The following is a 12,402-nucleotide window of genomic DNA, read 5'->3' as shown; positions in this document are numbered from 1 at the left end:
TCAGCCATCAGGAAGGATGCATACCCAACTTTTGCATCAACATGGACAGAACTGGAAGAGATTATGCTAAGTGAAATAAGTCAAGTAGAGAAAGTCAATTATTACATGGTTTCACTTATTTGTGGAACATAAGGAATAGCATGGAGGATATTAGGAGAAGGAAGGGAAAAATGAAGGTGGGGATATCAGAGGGGGGAGATGAACCATGAGAGACTAGGACTCCAGGAAACAAACTGAGGGTTTTAAAGGGGAGGGAGCTGGGGGGATGCATTAGCCCAGTGATGGGTATTAAGGAGGCATGTATTGCATGGAGCACTGGGTGTTATATGTAAACAATGAATCATGGAACACTACATCAAAAACTAATGATGTACTGTATGGTGACTAACATAATGTAACAAAAAAAGTAAATAAAATATTTCTTTTTGCTGTTTCACTATTAGTGTATAGAAATATAACAGATTTCTGTATATTTCTGTATATTGATTCTGTGAACTTACGGAATTCATTTATCAATTCTAGTAGTTTTTTGGTGAAGTCTTCAGGGTTTTCTATATATAGTATCATGTCACCTGCAAATAGTGAAATTTTACTTCTTCCTTACCAATTTGGATGCCTTTTATTTCTCTTTCTTGTCTGATTTCTGTGGCTGGGACTTCTAGTACTATACTGAATAAAAGTAGTGAGAGTGGACATCCTTGTCTTATTCCTGATCTTAGGGAAAAGCTCTCATTTTTTCACCATTGAGTATGATGTTAGCTGTGGGTTTTCCATATATGGCTTTTATTACGTTGAGGTATGCCCCCTCTAAACCTACTTTGTTGAGGGTTTTTTATCATGAACGGTTGTTGTACTTTGTCAAATGCTTTCTCTTCATCTATTGAAATGATGATTTTTTAAAAATTTTTTTCTTGTTGATGTACCACATTGATTTGCAAATATTGAACTGTGCTTACTTACATCCTAGGAAGAAATCCCACTTGATTGTGGTGAATGAGTTTTTTTAATGTATTGTTGACTTAGTTTGCTAATATTTTGTTAAGGATATTTGTATCTATGTTCATTAGAGATATTGGCTTGTAGTTCTCTTTTTTTTTTTTATAACGTCTTTATCTGGTTTTGGTATCAGGGTAATGCTGGCCTCATAGAATAAATTTGGATGCTTTCCTTCCTCTTCTATTTTTTGGGATAGTTTGAGAAGAATAGGTTTTAACTCTTCTTTATGTGTTTGGTAGAATTCACCTGTGAAGCCATCTGGTCCTAGACTTTTGATTGTTGGGAGTTTTTTGGTTACTGATTCAATTTCATTGCTGGTAATTTGTCTGTTCAAATTTTATATTTCTTCCTGATTCAGTCTGGGGAGGTTATATGTTTCTAGGAATTTATCCATTTCTTCTAGGTTGTCCAATTTGTTAGCATATAGTTGTTCATAATATTCTCTTATAATCCTTTGTATTTCTGTAGTGTTGGTTATTATTTCTCCTCTTTTATTTCTGATTTTGTTTGAGTTCTCGTTCTCTCTCTCTCTCCCTCTCTTTTTGATGAATCTGGCTAAAGTTTTATCAATTTTGTTAATTTTTTCAAAGAACCAGCTCCTGGTTTCATTGATCTGTTTTATTACTTTTTTAGTTTCCATTTGGTCTATTTCTGCCTTAATCTTCATTATTTCCTTCTTTCTCCTGGCTTTGAGTTTTGTTTGTTCTTCTTTTTCTAGCTCCTTTAGGTGTAAGGTTAGGTTGTTGAGATTTTTCTTGTTTCTTAAGGTAAACCTGTATTGCTATAAACCTCCTTCTTTGAACAGCTTTTGCTGCATTTCATAGATTCTTGAACCATTGTGTTTTCATTTTCATTTGTCCCCATGTATTTTTGACAGTAGATATTAATCCAACTATATCAATTATCACTTTTATTTTTTTTTAAAGATTTTATTTATTTATTTGAGAGAAAGAATGAGAGAGAGAGCATGAGAGGGGTGAGGGTCAGAGGGAGAAGCAGACTCTCCGCTGAGCAGGGAGCCCGATGCGGGACTCGATCCCGGGACTCTGGGATCATGACCTGAGCCAAAGGCAGTCGCTTAACCAACTGAGCCACCCAGGCGCCCCTATCAATTATCACTTTTAATGTCAGTGTTCTAAGTGCACCAATTAAAAGACAGATATTTTCAGAATGGATCAAAAAACAGGAGCCAACTATATCTTGTCTATAAGAAAACCACTTTAAACTCCCAGAACTATTAAGTGATTATAATAACTTTTCAGGATATGAGGTTAATATACAGGACCTAATGTTTTTCCTATGTATCAGCAATGAACAAGTAGAATTTGAAAATAAGAACAAAATATTGTTTACATTATCACACAAAAAATGAAATACTCAGATGTAAATCTAACAGAATATGTATAAGATATATATAAGAAAATCTACAAAACTCTAATGAATAAAATCAAAAAAGAACCAAATAAATGAAATAATGAATAAGTAGAAAGATGCTCTATGCTAATGAGTAGAAAAACTCAAAATTATCGAGATGTCAGTTTTTCCCAATTTGATCTTTAGATTTAATGCGATGCCAATCAATATCCCAGAAAGTTATTTTGTGGATATCTACAAACTGATTCTAAATTTTATATGGAGAAGCAAAGACCCATAATAACCAATACAATATTGAAGAAGAGCAAAGTTGGAGAACTGATGCTACCTAATAAGCTACTTATTGTACTTACTGCTTACTATAAAAGTGACAGTAATCAAGACAATATGGTATTGGAGATAGAACAGACAAATAGATCAATGAACAGAACAGAGAGCCAAAAATATACTCACATAAGTATAGTCAGCAAAGGAACAAAGGTAATACAATGAAACACAGTCTCTTCAAGAAATGGTGCTGGACACATTGGACATCCACATGCAGAAAAATTAACCTGTCCACCTACCTTATACCCTTCACAAAATTAACTCAGAATAGATTACAGACATAAATGTAAAATGCAAAACTATAAATCTCCTAGAAAATAACATAAGAGAAAACCTAGATGAAATTAGTTATGGTGTTGCCTTTTCAGGTACAACACCAAAGGCATGATCCATGAAAAAAATTGATAAGCTATACTTCAGTAAATTTAAAAATTTCTGCTCTGCAAAAGGTAATGTCAAGAGAACAAGGAGACAAACCACAGACTGGGAAAAAATATTCACAAAAGTCACATCTGATAAAAGATAGTTATCCAAAATTTACGAAGAGCTCCTAAGTCTCAACAATAGAAAAACAAACAGGGGCGCCTGGGTGGCTCAGTCATTAAGCGTCTGCCTTCGTCTCAGGTCGTCGTGATCCCGGGGTCCTGGGATCGAGCCCCGCATCAGGCTCCCTGCTCGGCGGAAAGCCTGCTTCTCCCTCTCCCACTCCCCCTGCTTGTGTTCCCTCTCTCGCTGTCTCTCTCTCTGTCAAATAAATAAAGAAAATCTTTAAAAAAAAAACAAAACAAACAAACAAAAAAACAATAAAAAATGGGCCAAACATCTTAACAGACACCTCACCAAAAGAGATATACAAATGGCAAATAAGCATATAAAAAGATGGGGCATCTGGGTGGCCCAGTTGGTTAAGCAGCTGCCTTTGCTCAGGTCATGATCCCAGGGATCTGGGGCCCAGCCCTGTGTTGGGCTCCCTGCTCAGCGGAGAGTCTGCTTCTCCCACTCCCTCTGCCCCCCCACCCCCGCTTGTGATCTCTCTCTCTCTTTCTCTCTTTCTCAAATAAATAAATAAAATCTTTTAAAAAGAGAATATAAAAAGATGTTCCACATCATATGTCACCAGGGAAATACAAATTTAAAAAACTATGAGATCCCACCACAGATGTATTAGAATGGCCAAAATCTGGAACAGTGACAACACCATATGCTGGCAAGGATGTGGAGCAACATGAACTTCCATTCACTGCTTGTGGGTATACAAAATGGTCCAGCCATTCTTGAAGACTGTGCGGTGTTCTCTTATAAAATTATCATATAGTCTTACTATATGATTCAGCAGTTGCACTTGTTGGCATTTACCCAAAGAAGTTGAAACCTTATGTCTACACAAAAACCTGCACACAGATGTTTATAGAAGCTTTATTCATAATTGCAAAGACTAGAAAACAACCAAGATGTCCTACATTGTTGGTGAATGGATAAATAAACTATGATACATATAACAAACTATTATTCAGTGCTAAACAGAAATGAGCTATCAAGCCATGAAAAGACATGGAGGGAATTTAAATGCATATTACAAAGTGAAAGAGGCCAACTGAAAATGCTACATACTGTATGGTTCTAATATATAATATTGTGAAAAAAAACAGAACTATTGAGACAGTAAAAAGATCAGGTTGCCAGGGCTTGAGGGGAAAGCGATAAATAGGCAGAGCACAAAGGATTTTTAGGTCAGTGAAAATACTGCATATGATACTATAATAATGGATACATGTCATTATTTATGTATCTAAACCCAGAGAATGCACAACATCGAGAGTGAAGCATAACATAAACTATTGACTTTGGGTAACTATGCTGTATGTACTCAGGTGCCTCAATTGTAACAAATGTCCATCTTCTGGTTGAAGATGTTTAATAGGGAGGTTATACATGTGTAGGGCAAGTGGCTATGTAGGAATTCTCTGTACCTCCCTCTCAGTTTTGCTGTGAACTTTAAACTTCTGTAAAAAAATTGTCTCAATTTTTTTTAAAAAACAATCTGGAGATGAATAGTGGTAATGATTGCACAATTCCAACATACTTAATAATTCTGAAGTGTACACCAAAAGATAGTTAAGATGGTAAATTTTATGTTATGTGTCTTACAACAATTTTAAAAACTGAAGAAATAATCAATCATATTTCTATATGCTAGCAAGTTACAACTGGAAGCCAAAACTTTTAAATCAATGCTATTTATAATAATTCCAAAAACATAAAATGCAGAGATATAAATGTAACAAAATATGTACTAGATACATATGCTGAAAACTCTAAAACACTGATCAAAGAAATCATAGAAGACCTAAGTAGAGGCATAAAAGACCTAAATAGATGCTTGCTGATTGGATGATTCAACATAGGAAGATGTTAATGCTCACCACATTGATCCAGGTTTAATGCAATGCCAATCAAAATCCTAGCAGAATTTTTTTGTAGAGGTAGAAAATCTGACTCTAAAACTTGTACACAAGGACAAAAGAACTAGAATAACTAAAACAGCTTTGAAAAAGAATAAAGTTGGAGGATTTTAAGATTTATTTACTATGAAGCTACAATGATAAAGACAGCGTGGTACTAGCAAAGGGATAACATAAGACCAACGTAACAGGACAGAATTTCTCCTATAGGCAATGGGAAAACATTTTTGCCAGAGAAAAGATAACAGAGGAAGAAGTTTCATTAATACAATATTGGCAACTGCATATAGAAGAGAGTAAACTAGAAAGACTTGAGGCAAGGAGGCTGATTTAGATACATATTTATATTAAAAGCAAAAAGGTCTAGTGTCAAAGGGAATACAAAGGAACTGCAAAAGAAGTTCTGAAGCAAAAACCTAATTTTTAAAAAAATCAAATCTTGAAAAAGGAAGGATCAAAGATGATTTCAAATTTTTGAGCCTGGGAGAATGGTGATAGCATGATCTAAATCATGATGTTGGAAATGCAAAGACTGTATTAGTAGGGAGCAATAAGATTGGCAGCTAATATGAATTGTGGTGATTGTTGTATTTTCAATGGACCAGATATTGTGCTAAACGCACTTTATTTTGATAGAAAGTTTCTGTTTCCATACTGTTCATTTCTACCTCCTAGCGTTCCCAGAGATAAAACAAAATGCTGTTTTTACATGTAGGTAAGAGGTGAAACCTTCAAAATATGCTCAGTATTCAGAGAAACCACACCATTAGTCAATCTACATTCGAGGTAAATAACTGCATTTTCCTCTTATAACAAGGACTTTTTTTGCCTGAGTCATTTGGCATTATATCATTAATCCTTTCCTTTAATTTTGCCTGCGCTGGTTAAGCGCAAATCATTGAGATTTTCCTTTCTTGAGGAAGAGGACACTTAAAATAGTGTGGTCTGGCTGGGTATGTGTAGTCTACGCTGCCATCTGGTGGTCATATTATACTATTGCACGGTGATGAAGATTGCTCTGCTTTCGTGCCACCGACTTTCCTCTAAAGCTGAGCAAGATTCTTCAGTCCCCACTCCTATCTCAGCTCATTCTGTATCTCGGAAATGAAGTGGGAGGGGAATAAAAGGGCAGTGAAAAGGAGAGAAGCTTTACTGGGGCCTGGTAATTCTGGGAAACGGAAAACACCATTTCTGAATGAGAACAAACATGGGGGTGAGCAAGTGCCCCCTACTGGCTGCTCTTGGCATGGCCAAGTTATATTATATTTCCAATGAACCAAAGCAAAATAAATAAGAAAACAAATGCAAATGAATTGTGTATAATCTTTCCAATCTTAGTTTCTCCATATATTAAAAAGAGGGGGGAGGCGCCTGGGTGGCTCAGTTGGTTAAGCAACTGCCTTCAGCTCAGGTCATGATCCTGGAGTCCCGGGATGGAGTCCCGCATCAGGCTCCCTGCTTAGCAGGGAGTCTGCTTCTCCCTCCGAACCTCACCCCTCTCATTCTCTCTCTCTGTCATTCTCTCTCTCTCAAAAATAAATAAAATTAAAAATATATATATTTAAAAAGAGGAGGGGGTAGTCTAAATGATCTCCAAAGTTTTTTCCATATCAACATTCTACAACTCTATGATTTTCATCTCAGGATATTTTGCCTATGTGACATGGCACAGATACATCAGGAAATTTCTGGAGGCTTGGACTTTATTGTTGTTTTGTCAGATGTTCTTGATCCAGTCTAAATAAGACTTTCACTTCACTTCCCTTATTCCTCTTTGTAGGCAAAGTCATGGCTACATGACCCATGATGCATATATTGAGGACACAGCCAACCTGAGTTTTCTTCTTGGCTCCCTGTCAAAGGGATAGAAACTGGCTGACATCATCAGGGTGGAAGAAGAGTGAACAAGAGGCAATTTATTCGAGGGGGACTTAAACCATTACACAATTCTCCAGTGACCCTGTAATTCATTTTGTTCCCTTTGTAGTTGCCACTTTCTAATTCTGACAGATGTGGTTTTCTGCTTTTCTCTTAAGAAGCTTACTGGGCTTTCACAGAAAGTACTACAGGGATAAGGTTAAGGAGCCGATTCAGGATCAACAGAGACAGATGCCTTATTGTAACTGAACTGAACCCCTAAGACCTTCCACGGGCCAACTTTTTGTAGCCTAGGCCATTGCCTTATTTTTATTTTTATGCAAACCATTTCCCACTTAAAATTCATAGCTGAAAAAATATAAACTACTTTTATTCCTCCCTTAATGTTACTATTGATATGGGTAGTTGGTCTAGCGAAGATTATGCAGCAAATTGGTCAGAAAGATTTGCACCATTGATTCATCCCTACAGTGTGGAGAGGGGCATCCTGATGTGACTTAAGTGGTAGTGGAAGGCATATGATCTGCCAGGTGTGTCTAAAAAACACGTGCTCCGAAATAGCTCCACTGCTCCAGAAAAAGTGGACAACTTCTGCTTTAGTGCCTCATTCCTTCAGGTCAAAATATCGCTTCAAAATCCTATTTTAATGTCGTGCTTATTTTTTATCAGCTACCACTATTACGTTGTGAATTTAAACGTTTAGCAGTCATCAAACGCAGTCTCAAGATGATAGGACATAACATTTTGATAGGGAGGATGTGTAAAGCACAGATTTACCTATAAATCAGAATTTCCCAACGGGTGTTTTAGAGGAGCCCTTTTTTTGAGGAATATTAGTAAGTACTGCAGATTTTTTTTAAAAAGGAGATCTGAGGCCAATCGAATTTGAGAAACATAGAATTCAGCAGAACTAAACAAGCTTTTTTACTAAGGCTTTTGATGTGTTAATAATCATTCAACAAATATTTATTAAACACAGACTATTTGCCAAAAATGGTTATGTGTTTGGAATACTCCAAGGAACAAGACGAAGATTGCTCTCTTGTACGGCTTACATTCTAGCAGTGTTGGACAGAAAATGAACAATAAACATAATAAGTAAACTGTATAAAACATGCTAAGGGCCATATAAGGTAGATTAGCACAGGTTGTTGGAGGAAAAGGAGCATACTGCATTTGTTTAAAGAGTGGTCAGGGTATGCTCCATTGAGTAAAGGACATTTGAGCAAAGATTTAAGCTGGTTCAAGGAGTTATTCATATAGATACCTGGATAAAGAGTGTGTCAGGCAAGGGTAACAACCCATTTCGATCTCAGTTTCCCGAGGTGGAAACATGCTTGGTAATGTTCAAGGAACAACAAAGAGGCCAGTGTTTGCGGAACAGCTGGTGGGAGTGGAAGGGACAGTAGGGGAAGTCAGAGAGGCAAAGAGGAGGAGGGAGTTGCAGATTTTGTAGGGCTTTCCTAGCCATTGTAAAGGCTTTGTAAATTGAGAAAGAGGAGAAGCCATTGCAGGGTTTTGAAGAGAGGAGTGACTTGACTTGATCTTTATTTTTAAAGAATCACTGGTTGCAGTGAATTGAATGAAACAGGGCAAGGGAAGAAGCAAGAAGACTAGTTAGGGCACTGCTGCAATAATTCAAGCAAGATGGCGACTGAAGACCAGGGAAGTGGCTGATGTGGTGGTGGGAAGCACTGGGATCCTGGATGTATTCTTAAGGTGGGTTGGACATGGAGTGTGAGAGAGAGGAGTCAAGAAAGGACAGTATTTTATCAGCTGAGATAGAGAAGGTTGTAGGTGAAGCAGGAGAGAAATATTAACAAGCTTACTTTTGGACATGTTGAACTTAAGACATTTATCAGACATCCAGGTAGAAACATTAAGCAGGCATTTGGGTGTGTGTCTTAAGTCCATTCGGGCTTAGTCCCTTCGACAGGGTGGCTTATAAATGATAGAAATTTGTTTCTCACAGTTCTGGAAGCTGAAAGTCTGAGATCAGGGTGCCAGCTTGGTCAGATGAGGGCCCTCTTCTGGGTTGCAGACTTTTCATTGTATCCTCCAGTGGTGGAAGTGGTGAGGGATCTCTCTGGGGTCCCTTTAATAAGGTCACTGATCCCATTTTTTGTGAGGGCTTCATCCTCATGACCTAATTACCTCCCAAAGGACCCTCCTACTAACACTATCACCTTGGGGGTTAGGATTTTAACATGACTTTTGGGGGACGCAAACACTGAGACCATAGCAATATGAGATGGAATTTGGGAGAAAAGCCCAGACCGATGATATAAATTGGGGATTGTTGGTATGGTTTTTAAAGCCTTGAGACTGGATGAGATCCCTAAAGAAGTGAGTTGATAGGAAAGATCAGTACTCGGTACTGAGGGTGGGGCCACTCCAATACTAGGCAATCTGATGGAAAAAGGAGAATCAGATAACAGGACTAAGGAAGAATGACCAGAGGGGAAAAACAGGAGAGTATGGAATCCCAGAAGGCAAGTGAAGGAAATGTTTCAAATAGGAGGGAGATCGGTGCGTCAATACTTCTAATAGACCAAGCAAGATAAGGACTGAGACTAGACCACTGAACGGACATCCTCCAAGTTGCTGCAGGACAAGAATACTTCCACTGTGCCATGTAATGTGAACTATAAATCCCTGAAAGGGTAATAAAATACATTTCCCAAACTCACTTAGCACAGAACACTTTTTCACAAAATATCTCCAGTGTAGCCATGAACTACTTTGGGAAATGTTGGTGTAGATAATGGTACTAAGTGAAGAGAATAGACCTACACAGCACAGAGTGCTAGGCTCAAGGGGTCAGGCCCTGGATCTCATGAGAGCACTGGGGTGCAAAACAAACTGTGACCACAAGGAAGTCCTCCAGCAGCCAAAGTGACAGTAGCTTAAGACCAACAACTCTTTTTACATGTCTTCTCTTGGCTGGCTCTTTGCAGAAGAGGAGAGCTTACTGGCCCAGAAATACATGAGAAAAGCACTCAGACTTCTATGAAAACGAGTGAAAGGAAACCCCCTTTAGAACGGAATCCCGAGGCCAGCAGGGGGAGCTCTCACGCCACACCACTCCTTGTCAATGGCAGACCGGACAAGAAGAGATAGACCATACCAGAGGATACTTACTTTAATATCCCAGCAGGAGGAAGAAAGACTTACTTGCCGCCCAGCCAATGAGAGACTGTCACAACTCAGCCCATGGGAAGCCACTACACTTCAAACTCCCAGTTTATTCCAATGGACTGTTTATAACAGCTCCTCCCAACTTTTCCCTTTCCTCCGTAAAGGAGAGTTCCTCTCATTTGTTCTGTGGACTTGCGGATGCCTTGCCTTAGATTGCTTGTCCCGGATTGCAATTCTCTACTATTCTTGAATAAATCTGTTTCTGCCAGTCAAATAACTGGCAGTTTTATTTCTAAGGTTGACACTTCTCTAGCCAGTAGGGAAATTAAAATTAAAACTACAACAGTCATTGAATTAGGTAATATTTAGAAACCTGATAATACCAAGCTTTTTAAAAATGAGGACTCTCATTCTTTAGGAGTGGGGGTGTAAATTGGTATACTCACTTTTATGAGCAATATAGTAGTATCCAGTAAATTTGGAGGTGTGAAAATGTTCAGCCTCACGGTTTTACCTCTAGGTATGTACCCTAAAGAAACTCGTACACGTGTACACCAGGAAATATTTACAAACATTCACTGCAGAATTGTTTATAATAGATGGTTTATGATAGAAAAATAATGTCCACCAATAAAAGAATAAATAAGATAAATGTTAGTTATCCACACACTGAAATACCATATAGCAATTAAAAATGAATTAACTAGAGGGACGTCTAGGTGGCCCAGTCGTTGAGTCTGCCTTCAGGTCAGTTCATGATCCCGGGGTCCTGGGATCGAGTCCCGCATCAGGGTCCTTGCTCAGCGGGAAGCCTGCTTCTCCCTCTCCCGCTTCCCCTGCTTGTGTTTCCTCTCTCGCTGTGTCTCTCTCTGTCAAATAAATAAATAAAATCTTTAAAAAATAAAAATAAAAAAGTAAAAATGAATTAACTAGACCTACATCTATCAACATAATAAATCTCTAGGCATAATGTTAAGAGAAAAAGTAGGTTGCAAAAGTAAAATAGGACACCATTTTTATAAAGTTTTTGAAACATGCAAAAAGTTTGTGTGTTATTTATGAATGTGTACATGTAATAGTTAACTGTATATGATGATAAACACTAGAGGATAAGGGAAGAGGTAAGAATTTATTACATCATTCTGTATATTTGTGATATTTTATATTAAGCATATATTTTAAAGAGGAAAGACATGGCTAAGAAGCATACAAGAAGGTTTTAATACATTGGCTAAGAGAAGATGTAACCTAAGTAAAAATAAATTAATGTGCTAAAGCAATAACATAGGATACAAGGTGTCAAGGAGATAAATCAATTCCAGGAAATTTAAGAATTTCTTTCAACTCTATTTCTGAGAAAATGGTATTCTTCTTAAGTCCTGGTAAACAGGTCAGCTGTTGCTATATTGCTCACCTTGTGATATTCCAGTTGGAGAAATTTAATTTCACTGACATGCTCATTCATTAGAATATTGCATACATAAAGGAAATGTTTCCAGGGAATATTTCTACTCTATGGGTGCAGAGAACTTTTAGGAATGTGTGTGGTCATAATTTAACAGTGACAGTGTACACCTTACCCACTGCTCGAGGCTAATTTATTTTTTATTTATCAGGCTGCTTACCATATTATATCTTAAACTGAACCACTTCTGCTTTCAGTGGAATACACCATCATCTTAAAATATGATTATTTGCCCAACAAAAATAATAATTTATTTTTTTGTATGCACTATGGCAATCTGTATGCATTTAGGGAGAGAAAGATTAATTTCTGGTTAAAAAGGAGCCAAGAGAAAAAGAAAAGGTCTTCAAATGTATAATTAAAATTAAATTAATCATCTTTGTTCTTTTTAAGCATATTATTTTGCTGGATCATTAAATATATTCAAATGATATTGTATTGGATTAAGGGGATTTAATGCCTAACCTCTCTTCTTTGTCTGTCTAGGACTGCAGCTGAGAGTTTATTGAGTAGGGGATCAAGCATCCCACTAAGAACCTTCCCTGGAAAGAGGAACTAAAGGATGGAAACTGAAAATGAAAAAATCTGCTTTGTTTTCCCTAAACGGCTGATGAGTCAGACAGATGTTTGCCTGTAAGTTATGTGAATTTATTTAATCTACTAAAACAAAAGACACCGCATTGAAGGCAATGCCTCTCCCTTTTCCTTGATACCTTTACTTGGCATTCCATTTCCTTTTCCTTTACTTGGCACTCTATTTAC

Source organism: Neomonachus schauinslandi, chromosome 1 (genome assembly GCF_002201575.2).
Source record: "Neomonachus schauinslandi chromosome 1, ASM220157v2, whole genome shotgun sequence".
Taxonomy (NCBI): domain Eukaryota; kingdom Metazoa; phylum Chordata; class Mammalia; order Carnivora; family Phocidae; genus Neomonachus; species Neomonachus schauinslandi.
The sequence above is the reverse complement of the archived record's forward strand: the minus strand, read 5'-3'. Positions refer to the sequence as shown.